The 12,085-nt window shown below is 42.9% G+C and overlaps 1 long non-coding RNA gene across 1 annotated transcript; it reads left to right on the forward strand.

The window, feature by feature from the left end:
• Positions 1 to 305: 305 nt before the first annotated feature.
• LOC135318879 (uncharacterized) lies at positions 306 to 9,197 on the forward strand. Its single transcript, XR_010377276.1, has 4 exons — positions 306 to 546; positions 2,672 to 2,954; positions 3,959 to 4,116; positions 4,947 to 9,197. It is a non-coding gene; the product is annotated as an uncharacterized LOC135318879 (long non-coding RNA).
• The last annotated feature ends 2,888 nt before the right edge of the window (positions 9,198 to 12,085 follow it).

Here is a 12,085-nt window from a genome sequence, read left to right on the forward strand (position 1 = left end):
ACTGGAGGCAGCACTTACCTCTCCCAATACACTTGTGCTGATCTGCTCAAAGGGGTTCGTCCAACTGTTTGTCAGTAGTCTGTTGGACAAAGCCATAAAACATTGATTTAAGGTTGCTGGAATGCAACATATTCTTATTAATACTAAGTAAGCCCATATTGAGTGCTTACTGTATGTTGGGAATTGTCCCTCAGTCTCACATGAAATTTATTTCTCTGAAAACCTTACATATTTCCTTGCTATTCCCACTTTACAGATAAGGAGACTGAGGATTAAGTCTTCTCTCTTTTGGGGGGAGCTCATTATCAATGACTGGAAGTTGTAAGGAAAAAGATATTGATTCATCCTGAGAAAACATTTTTCTGAGAGTCAGCATTGAAGAGGGTGACCACTGAAGAGGGTGATCATTGTTCGAGTGAGACGAGCCCCGTGTTGTACGGAGTCAGCATCCCAGTCCTGGACACGGTACTGTGCTGCGTGGTGGGTGAGGCAGCGTGGCCACGCAGGGAACGAGGATGCCGTGCCGTTGGGATGTGCTCAGGCCTGGTGAGGCTTTCTCTGAAGAGCAGTGGACCGTCATTGACAGATTTTAAGTAGGGGAGTGGGGTGCTCTCGTAGATCACTTTTGTGTTTGTAGAATGCTTGCAAACATTCAGTAGGCTCGGCAGAAAGTGATGTGACGAATCAGAGTAGGGTGGCTGCAAGGTGTAGCAGTGTTCAATTTTCAAGTGGTTTTCAGTCCCATGTTTGTGGCTCAGTAGACGTGTCACTTTGGATGACACACTCAAGGAAGTGAAACAATTTATCTAATCAATTGAAGCAGTGATGTACCCAATTCCCAGGACTGTTGTGGAGATCCAGTGAGATAACATTCGCACAGTGTGCAGCGTGGTCCCCAGCACAGAGTCAGTGCTGAGGGAGTGCCTGTGAGTACCTGGTAGGTCAGGTGTGGGTGGTGGGGCTCGGTGACTGAGGAAATCTGAGCCCTGAAGGAGGGGTCCAGTCACATCTGTGAGTGATGGGCCTGAGCTGGGAGGGGCAGAGAGACCTTCCCTCCCAAACAGGGGCCCTGGGCAGGACGGCTATGGGAGGAGCACCGTGAAGTCAGCTCTTTGCAGGTGGAGTTTGAGTTGCCCTTGAGACATCTAAGTGCAGTGTCACAAGCTCACAGAGGAGGTCTGGGCCCGGGCAGTGCATTTTCCTATAATCTCAATCCCTGAGGACGTCGAGGTATTGATCACTGAACGTGAAGACATACTTTACAGGACAAGTGAATAGTAGTATCATCTCTGTCATCAAAGCTCACATCTCTTTATTCATCACCCACTTTGTTAATTGGATACTAACAGGGCGGTTCTTCACCGCCCTCCCCTGGGCTCAGGCTCCACAGCAAAGAGCTGGTGAGCCTCCCTCTTTTCCAGAAGAAGACACATTTAGCTGGTAGCCTTCTATACCTCGCCAGACTTAGAATTTTAATTTGTTGTTTTAATTCTATTATCTGTTGGTCATCTCCTGACAGGAGAGACGTTTAACTCATGGTCATGTTTCAATTAGCTGTTACTGAGAATTGCTGATCTGATCCATAGTGTATGTATTATATTAACTTTGTAGAGTACTTATCATTTTTCTTTCTTTGCCCTTAAATTTTGTTTGCCCCCTCAAGTTTCTATCCTATTTTGGGCCTTATTTTTTTTAATTAAAAAATGTGTGTTAGTAGTTAAGAAAACAAAAGCAAAGAAACAATGCACATGGTACCTAAATTTAGAAAATATCTATTGTGTTCTCTGTCTCGGCAATGGAGGGTTCTACAAACTCGTGAAGACGTTCATTACACAAGTTCCTTAAAATGCTGATTAAGAAATAAATCCTTCCTTCCTCATCTTTCAAGTTGCACAGCTAATTTTCAAGAAAGTGAGGGGAAATCCTCAGAATCCAAGTCATACCAGAAAGCAGGGATTCTGGGAGATACGCGAGCCTTAGAAGCCCTGGGGTGCTGGTTGGCTCCTGAACTGATTGTTAGTTGCCCTAGCAGGAGGGCGGGAGGTGAGCCCCAGGCCTCTCAAACTGGGAGTTGGATGGCTCATCCTATGTAAGGCCAAGCACATCCTGAGAATCCTGTTTAATAAAGGGTGAATTAGAAAGAAAGAAAAATATCATTCCTCAAGGCAAGAAATTAAGGAAAGTCAATTTTTGGGGAAGCAGGGAAAAATAACAAATCCAAAGTAAGGATTTAGTTTAAAGCTGTTCTGGCATGAGAGTGACCACAATCTCCTGGCAGAAAATCACAGCTCCTCCCGGAATGAGAAGTTGTGTTTTGAATGAATCAGTGAACAGCCATTCCGAAAAAGGCCTCCTGAGTCTTCTGGATCATGATACTAGACCCAAACAGCTCTCTTCCAAGGTCTCATTTAAATAACCAGAAAGGTTTTAAAGGAAAGAATCCATAATCATAGTTCTATTTATTGACATTAGTATATGCTAGGATCAGAGGTGACTATGGAGTTGTCTCCTCTTTTATGGACCTTACTTTCTGTTTGACATAGTTGGGGAGCTGGGTGGAGGGAGGTTTTAGTCTGTTGCAATTAGCCAGGAAAGGAAATTAAGAAAGCAGTGAAGGGTGGGTGACATTTTTAGCTGAGGACAGTCCTGTTCAGTTGGCTTTTAATTGCAGGCTCGATGAGTTTCACTGGAGGGAATTGATCTTACAGAAGATGGACTTAACTCAGGCCTCTTCAGAATGGACAAATGAACCTGGAGAAAGACAGTCAAATCTGTGCAGACATTGAAGTCCACGTGAACGTGCTGTATCCCTGAGCCAAAGATTGGACAAGTAGGCAGCACTTCTTGAGGACAGAGGAGTGGTTTTTAAGGTTCTCCAAGAATGAATCCCAGGGAACCGGGATGGCCAGTTGTCAAACTGTGACTTTGCTCTTTGGACGGTGTGCCCACCAAAGGTATTTTCCGTTTATTAGTTTTCATTTCTCTTAAATACATCTCAGGTGATGAGGACGTGGGCACAAGCATTGGACGCCATGTAGAGGTGACTTTGGATACCAGCCTAGAAGTGCGGGCACAGCTGCAGCTGCGTCGTACATCTTGCCGCCAACCCCGTTACCCGGCTCCGTGATCACGGCAGGGTGGTTCCTTGATGACCTGTCCGTCTCCTTTGTGACATTGTAACCCACCAAAGACCGGAGTGTATTAGCTTGGCTTTGTTCTTTTCCATCCTTCTCTTTGAATGGACTGATAGTGGACCCAGTTATGTTAGCAGATGTTTTACAAGTAGGGCTCTCAGTACAAACCTTGTAATCCCCGCTGTGTGATCTAGAGAAGAAAGTTACATTCTTTCCAAATTGTTTTGATGCACTTATGTGGGAAAATGGTGTACGTTTGAATATGTATTTCCTCTCTGAATCATCATGGCTAGAGATGAATGTGGGCAGACATGGAATGTGTTTTCTGTATTTGAAATGTATGGTCCCCTAAATTCTCCCCAGCTTTTTAAAGTCATCACTGGAGTGCTACCTCCAGAGTGTCCCAAAGCATCCACCACTGCCTGTTCTTCAGACACTGTGAGTTTCCAAGTTGGAGAAGGCTGCTAGCTGGTGAGGCATTCTCTGGCACATCTCTGGCTGGCTGATGTGGGCTTAGCACCCAAGACTTGGCAGACAGTAACTAACCACGATCACTTCCATTTCTGGGACACTCATTAAGGATTTTAGATGTATGCTAGTGGCATACGTTATTTCAATTAGTTTTCCCAGCAATCATAATTAGATTTTTTCACCTGTATTAAAATGTAAACTGTCAAAGCGAGTGACGTGCAGACTTTGGACTGGAACACGGGTCTTTCTGATCCCTGTCTCTGTTCCCTCCCCGGCCTATCCTTCCAGATGGCCAGGAGACTCTTCCTCAGTCTTGAGTTTCCTGCTGATATTACCACTCTCTTTGTTTCTAGGAGAGGAAAACAAGTCTAAACTTACCTTCCAGTTGGAAATGGAATGGAGAGTTAACTTTGGAAGCCGGGAGAGTCTGTCCTGTGATGAAGCGGTCTCCAAGCCACTTCCACTGGGACGTCACGTCACTGTCTGGGCCCCTTTCTCAGCCTGTGCACAGGTAACAGCACAGATGTGCCGAGCCATCCTCCCGGACAGGGCAGTGGGTTGGAAATGAGTTTGGGGATTTGGTTTCATTTCATAGGTTTCTGAGGGCCTTGGCCTGGCACTTCGAGTGGGACCATTCCCTGTCCCACATACTCGTGCTCTGGGCCCGTGCAGACCTGACGTGGCCTCAGCCTGAGGCTCAGGGCCCATGGTGAAGTGGAGAATTTTAGTCCAGGGTCTGTGGAGGCTCTGACAATTCTGGGTCGTGGGACATTGTCCAGGATGATAATAATTCCTCCCCGAGTTTCAGATTTCCTTGCCTGTGAGACGGGGTAGTAATAGTTTCTGAGATGATTGTAATGATTCAGTAAGGGGCGCAGCATGTGCTGGCAGGTAGCTGGTGCTTAAGGAGCAGAAGTCGCAGTCACTCTGTCAGCCTCTCACTGTGTGCTCTGTGCTTTGAGAAGATGTGTTTTTGGTGAAAGTCCTGCCCAAACACTAGGGTCTAGATGAAACGTTGTTCCTTTACTTTTCCTTTCTTTTGCTCCTTCCTTTCTCTGCGTCTCATGTGTAGGGAGCAGATTCCTCTGTTTCAGGGAATACAGGCCTTTCTAGGAAAAGGACAGGATGAACGTGGAGAGGTGGGGCCGGAGGGGGTCTGGAGCATCTGCACAGCGCTGCTTCCCTGCATTTCTGCATCCGGTCCCATCAGTGCACGAAGTCAGCCTTCCTCTTCCTTCCTGTGTCATCAGGTCTCTGTTTTATGGGAAAACCTTTTTTACGTGTCTTTTTTCACTTACATGTTTCGTTCAGATGCTTGTTGCTTTTCTCCCTGTGCTTCAGCATTCCTAGGAGAGAATTCAGCAGTGCAGCATCTTCTCCGAGCTCTATGAGTTGATCGGCTTCCACTGCAAGTCCATCTTCTTCAAGTGGGTGGCCCCCGTGCAGCGCATGGCCCCCGGCATCCCGGAGCCTGGCGGGAAGGCCTGCTACCGACTCCTTCTGCAGACGCTTCCTGGCTACAGTCTGTCACTGATTCTGCAGGACTTCAACAAAGGTTTTGGAACTAAAACATTGCTTCAGTCCGATTAACCATGCCTTGTTTGGGCCCTGCTCTCCTGTCTCATCAGGGTGAATTGTGATTCGTGTAGAGCAGGACACAGCAGACTTTTTTCTGTCAAGGGCTTGGGAGTCAATATTTCAGGATCTGCAAACCTCCTGATCTCTGGTGCAGCTGCTCAGCTCTGCTGTTCAGACGCCAGAGCAGCCGGACAGTCCACACACCCACAGAGCTTTATTCACAGCAGTGGCTGGGGCTGGATTGGGGGTATGAACTGCAGTTTGTCCCCACAGCCTCCTCACTATTGACGCCTGTACCTGAGCGTGCATTTGCGACAATGGGTGAACCTACACTGACACGTCATCATCACCAAATGCCCATACTTGACACTAGGATTTACACTTGGTGGTGGGCACTCTGTGGGTTTGGACAGATGTACAATGACACGTTTCTACCATCACAGCATCATACAGAGTAGTCTGTCTTAGTGACCCTAAAAATGCTCCGTGCTGCACCTCATTCATTACTCCTTCCCCTCTAGCCTCTGACAGTAACTGATCTTTTAGTCTCTGTGGTTTTCCCTTTCCCAGAACACCATACAGTTGGAATCAGACAGTTGCGGAACCTTCCCAGATTGGCTTCTTTCACTTAGTAATATGCATTTAAGGTTCCTCCATGTCTTTCCATGCCTTGATAACTCACTTAATTTTAACACCATAAATAGTCCATTTTCTGCCTGGACCACAGTTTATTTATCCATTCACCTACTGAAGAACAGCTTAGTTGTTTCTGAGTTCTGGTGATTATGAATAAAGCTGCTATTAACATCTGTATGCAGATTTGTGTGTGGACGTAATTTTCCATTTTGTTCAGTAAACACCAAGGAGAACAGTTGCCAGATCATATGGTAGGAGTACGTTTAGTTTTGTAAAAAATTGCCAGACCGTCTTCCAAAGTATCTGGGCCATTTTTCATTCCCACAAGCAATACAAGAGAATTCCTGACACTCCACATCCTCACCAGCATTTGGTGCTGTCAGTGTTCTGAGTTTTGGCAGTTATGACTGGTGTGCAGTGATATCTAGCTGTTTCAGTCTGCAGCCCCTTGATGACAGATGCTGTGGAGCAAGTTTCCATAGATTTCTTTGGCATCTAGTTTCCATGTTGAGCTGTGTGTTGAGGCATTTTGCTCATTTCTTAAGCAGGTTATTCATTCTTCTTGTTGAGTTTAAAGAGATTTTGGTGTATTCTGGATATCAGCCCTTTATCAATGTGTCCCTGCCCTTCACCTGCAGCACTGGAGTTGTCCTTTGGGTTTCAGTGGATTGTCAGCTCTTCAAAGAGGTTCCCTGTCTTCACTCACCTAAATACTGTCCTTGAATTTTTCACTTTCATTGACTCACTTTGTTCTTTTAAAATAGCATTTCCCATAATTTGTAAGTACATTAAAAAAAAAAGGCAATGATTGAACACTGCCTCCCCCATCAGGCTGTGTGCCCTGTGAGAGCAGAGACCCTGTCCCCACTCACCATGTCCCATGACAGCACATGTCACATGTCCATGTAAATGTGTGTAACGTGGGGCCAAACCTGATGAGCAGCTATGATGACATGTGTTGGCTACCATTCATTGAATAGAGTTTGTTTCTTGATCTTAATTTTAAATCACATGAATGAAACATGTTTCTTTTGAAAAATAAAACAACAAAGCACACCTCCATGTGATTGGTAGTTTCTACTTAGCCTTCTGACCCAGGAGGGGACATTCACCATCATTTTGTGGAGGAGGTTGGGGAGGTAAAGTAGGAGAGTGAGATCAAATAAAGTAAAAATGATAACTATCAGCTGGCTTTATTTTCACTAAGACAAATGTTACTTTAAACCATATCTCAGCTGTTGTTCTGTTGTTTTAAACACTTCTCATAGAATTAAATGGAAGCCCACTAAACCCTGAAAGGGAAATTATGTGCTCAGGTCCTGAAAAGTGTTTATGTCTATTTCTTGAAATGCACATTTTCCCTGCTGGTTACAGAAAGTCATGGCGGGAACACAGCCGTGAGCTGTGTGTGTCTGCCGGCTTCACGGGCTGCTCACTGTCATTTTCATTTTCTTGTGTTGCAGTGTATGAAGGTTTTCCATCAGACTGTTTGCTCAGCCCCTTCCTGAATGAGGGATTGAATTTTCCACAGGAAATCTTATGGAAGAGAGTGACAAGGCACATGGGTTTCCCAAAAAGCAATAGTTGTTGTAATAAACTCTCACATTGGTGAACTTTTTGAATACAAGCGAGTTGAAAATTTTATCACTAGGTCATATGCCACAAATCTGTCTTAAGAATAAAAAGATTCAGATTTTATAGAAGAAGCAGTTTGAATCAAGTATAAATTACAATTTGTACAATAGTTGGTGTTAGAAATTATACTCACTCTTACCATAATTGCCTGTGGTAGGAACTGGATCATTATTTATTTATTTAAAAAAAATCCTCAAGATTCTACTTGCCCCATTCTTGATGCGGCAGTGCTGAGGTTAGTTAAGTTGGGACATTTAGAATTCTTGGCTAGGTTTTCAGGACATTGATTTCAGCCTCTTTATCTTTTTTAGAATCTCTTCTTTGTGTCGGTCTTTGGTCTTTTGACAATGTGGAAATACTGCACAGATCTGTCTTTCCCTTTTTTCCTGTCTTTATGGGAAAAGATTTCTGTAAGACACACTACTAGGACATTAAGGATTTTGTGTGGGGTAAGTTTGGTCGGCTCAAAGGATTTCAATTAATATGTATTAATACTTGCTATTCAGCTAATTATAAGAAAATTATAAAATAACTTAAGTATACATCAATAAATATAGTACAATAAGCCCATCACCCAGATTAAGGAATTCACAAACATTTCCATATTTCCTTTATTCAGACCTTTGTTCTTTTACTTGTCCTTTGTTGAAGTATTTGACAGCAAATTCAAGAAAACCTGTCATTTTACCCTATGTACTCAAGTAGGCATGTCTGAAAAATGAGGGCCATTTCTTTGATCAGGTTTTTCCATTTGACTTATGTGCTCGTTAAGTACCAGCTGTATCAGGCATCTCACTAGGCATTAGGAATCCTTGGGGCAATGAGACAGTCCTGGCTCCCAAGGAAGTTAAGGGCTGATGGAAGAAACCAACACAGGAGCTTAGGTGCCTCACCTAAGGTCCCTGCGGAATGACACCAATTGGAAAAAATTTGTGCACAATACAGTGGGATTCACAGAAGGGACTGGTCAGACTAGTAGGGCAGGCCGTGAGAGAGGCGGTCAGCAGGGCTACAAGAGGAGGAATCATTTGATCAGAATCTGAAATCTTTTCTGCCAACCTTCCTACCAAGCCCCTCGGGCCCATCACACACAACCCTATGCTGTAACTGTTTTTGATTCCTGTTACTACGTCTCCTTCAGGAAGGATTTTAAGGTGGAAAATATTTAAAATCAGTAATTGTTGCCAGAAGGGACATAGAACAAAGAACATGGAAACAACACAAATGTCCATCAGCACATGACTGGATAAAGACAAGGTGATACATATCTACAATGGAATACTACTCAGCCATAACAGACGCAATTTGCAGCAACATGGATGGACCTGAAGACTGTCATTCTAAGTGAAGTGGGGTGAAAAGAGAAAGAAAAATGCCATATGACTTCATTTATGAGGAATCTAAAATTAATAGCAATAATAATAAGACCACAAATGAACTAATTGTTATTTTGATTTCTTGAATATGCTTAAGCACATATGACTGTCCTTTGTGATTGGATTACCATATTCTGTTTATTATTCTTTTGTAGTTGGCTTTATTCCTCTGGTAACTATGTAAGTTTAAAAATCTGAAACTCTAATCTGTTCTTAGAAACAATAATTAGTACATATATGTAACTAAAAAAATGCAGTATACTCTGTAAATGTATTTACATGCAATGTGTATGTGGAGTTGAACTGTAATAATTATACCTAATAATACTGAAAAAGAAAAAAAATAAAATAATATATAAAAAAAACTAATCACCCCTGTTTAAATATTAAAACATTCAGTTCTGAGATTCTGTGAAAGACAGCATGGAAGTAGGTTTTTAAGATTTTCTCCTTGCTCCTTGGTGAGCAGCCTGGGCTGCACAGCTTGGCCGCCACAGGCCCCCAGGACTTGCCGGCTTGCTCCTCACTTGTTGGGAGGAAGATTAGCCTCTTCAGGAATATTTATGCTCTTAGAAGTTGCTGAAAACCCACAGAGCTTCTGTTTACATGGAGTGTATCTGTCAATATACCCCATTTTAGAAATTTGAACAGAAAATTTAAACCCAAGAACTGACAAGCACACGCTGCCCCAGCACGTGGTCAAAGCAGTGCTGCCACGGTGGCGTGTGTTGGTTCTAGAAAAAATGCACCATACACTCAAGAATGAGGGTGAACCCACAGATCTCATCTCAGCAATGCTATGAAGAGGTGGGATCCAAAGCCCCTAAAACAGTGCTGAAGTCCCCAGATGTCCCAGAACACACAGAGCCATGGGACCAAGAATCCAGTGTCTCATGGATCATCAGCCGTGGAGACCGCGTCCTGGGTCAGGAGAAGCAAAAGTAGGGATACCAGGCACACAGTCCTATTACAGCAAAGCTTTAAAGGTGTTGAATTGACTAAAAGAGTGGCAAAGATTTGCATTTAGAATACTACATTTCCTCTCCTGGAGACGTTAGAATAATAACACTGATTAACAGAGGATGATTGTAATGGATTAACTATGATACTGATGACATGAGCTGCTCACACTAACCCTGCACTCAATGTAGACTAAGCCTTTTATGCACACACTTCATTAGGTCTCCACATCCCTGCAAGGTGGCATTAAGCACTCATACAACCATGAAATCAGTGACTATAAAACAGTCACAAGGCTTTCTCTGCAGCATGAGGTAGCAAAACCAGCAAGGATTTTCAATGACAAAATCCAAAATCATATATATTTGGGAAAGAAAGCAAACAAAACACAGAAGGACAATAAAACAAAAGAGCAGATGGAATGGAAACTTTTATTGAAGAAAGCAATGATTGATTCAATTACAACAGGTAATGTCCCTGGTATAATTGAACCATCAATCCAAATTTTTGGAATAGTGAGTTGTGAAATTACTGTCTCAATTAATATTGGAATTCCTAGTTGGACCAATTTGATATACATCACTGGTGTGATGTTATCTATTTAGGTAAATAACAATATTCATATTTTTTAATATTGTTAACAGGAATCATAACACAGGACTCCAGATTTAGAGAATTCAAACAACTACTATCATACTCCATCCAGTAAGGACAAGTGTCCCTGCGTCACCAAAGCAATGAGAATTTGCACACAGAAAACACAGTTCTCCAGTTGTGACAAATACAAGACCGTGAACCATGAATTACGAGAAGAAGCAACTGTTTAAATGCCATGGGCAAAATTTTTTATCATCTTGAAAACATCACTGATGCACTAAGAAAAAAAATTGTTTTACTAGCAAATCTAACTGACACAGGGGATTTTCCAAGTGAGAAGGTAATTCCAAAAAGTGCAGTAAAATGAGTTAAGATGATCTGTGCAGTGAAGGAGCTGATATTAGACTGACAAGCATCACGATTTCCGGTTTTACACTTGCTCTCTTCTTGTCACCTCTGACACAAGAATGAATCATATGATTTTTTTCTTTAGGGAAAAAAAGATAAATAAAATCTAACTAGAAGATGTGGTATGGAAAGCAGTAATGAAGTTGTCTAACCTAATAATGCAGCCAGTGTAATGTAGCACTTATTCGGGCACTAGAATTTTTTAAATCATGAATTATTTTATATCCTATTTCTATCCTAAAGGAGGCACTTAAAGTTTTCTACTTTATTCAACATATCTTGTGGGGGTTGTGATATATACTGGTATGGCAGTTTTCAGAGATTCAAAATCACCTCTGTGGTTGTGGTCAGGAAAGGCAAGGCTCCCTCACTGCTGCGATGGAGAAGGAATCCCCGGAGTCAGCCTCCGGGCAGCTTCCGAAACGCATTTGCTTGCACTTAGCACAGGACACCATCAGCAAGTGTAAATCTGACAAGATTTCCCTGGGGACCTGGGAGGTGCGCTAACATTCTGAAGCCACTTGTTTCCCAGTTAGGTAAGGCTTGGAAAAACAGTTTATTAGAAGTGACTCCCTTTGTATGTGCCTTTTGTCCTGAGAGGTCACTAATTAGCATAAATATAAAATACCCCATAATATAAGAATTTAGGTACCCCATTTTTCAATCTACCTGTCTATTTGTTTATCATATTTATGCTTAGGTTACACTTTCCATGATGTTCAATTCCGGGCACCAAAAAAGAAAGGTTGCAAAATATTTCTTATAAAAAGCAGGAATGGGTCTAAGGTTTAAAAACCACTACTGCTAACAATAAAAGACAGACAATATTTTTAACCTCAATTGCATCAGACCTTCCCGAATTCCTCCCTTAAGTTCACTGTTACAACAATAATGGAATCTCTGTCCTTCCAAGACTCGGGCCTGATCGCCACCCATCCAGATATCTTTCTGTGGGTCCCTACTTGTCCTCGAGGCCCCCAAACACAACTTACGGGTTGAAATTTCTTCAGTGTTCCTACTGTAGGGGAAACCTGGAAGTCTCAGGCACTGTCCAGGAGTCACACCTACCTGCAAAAATCAAAGTCATGTGACTGAAACGGGACAACCCAGGTTGTGTGGTAGGGCTGAAAGCTTACCAAAAACAGGTTTGGGGGCCTTACCTAAGGCCTCCAGCTCCTAACATGAAGAGGGACAGGGAGGCCAAATTAACCACGAGACTGTGTGGCTTAATTACCCCATGAATAAAGGATTTGTGCCAGTGCCACCTTTAGACAGGGAACCCCAGAACCC

This window comes from Camelus dromedarius, chromosome 22, assembly GCF_036321535.1.
Source record: "Camelus dromedarius isolate mCamDro1 chromosome 22, mCamDro1.pat, whole genome shotgun sequence".
Taxonomy (NCBI): domain Eukaryota; kingdom Metazoa; phylum Chordata; class Mammalia; order Artiodactyla; family Camelidae; genus Camelus; species Camelus dromedarius.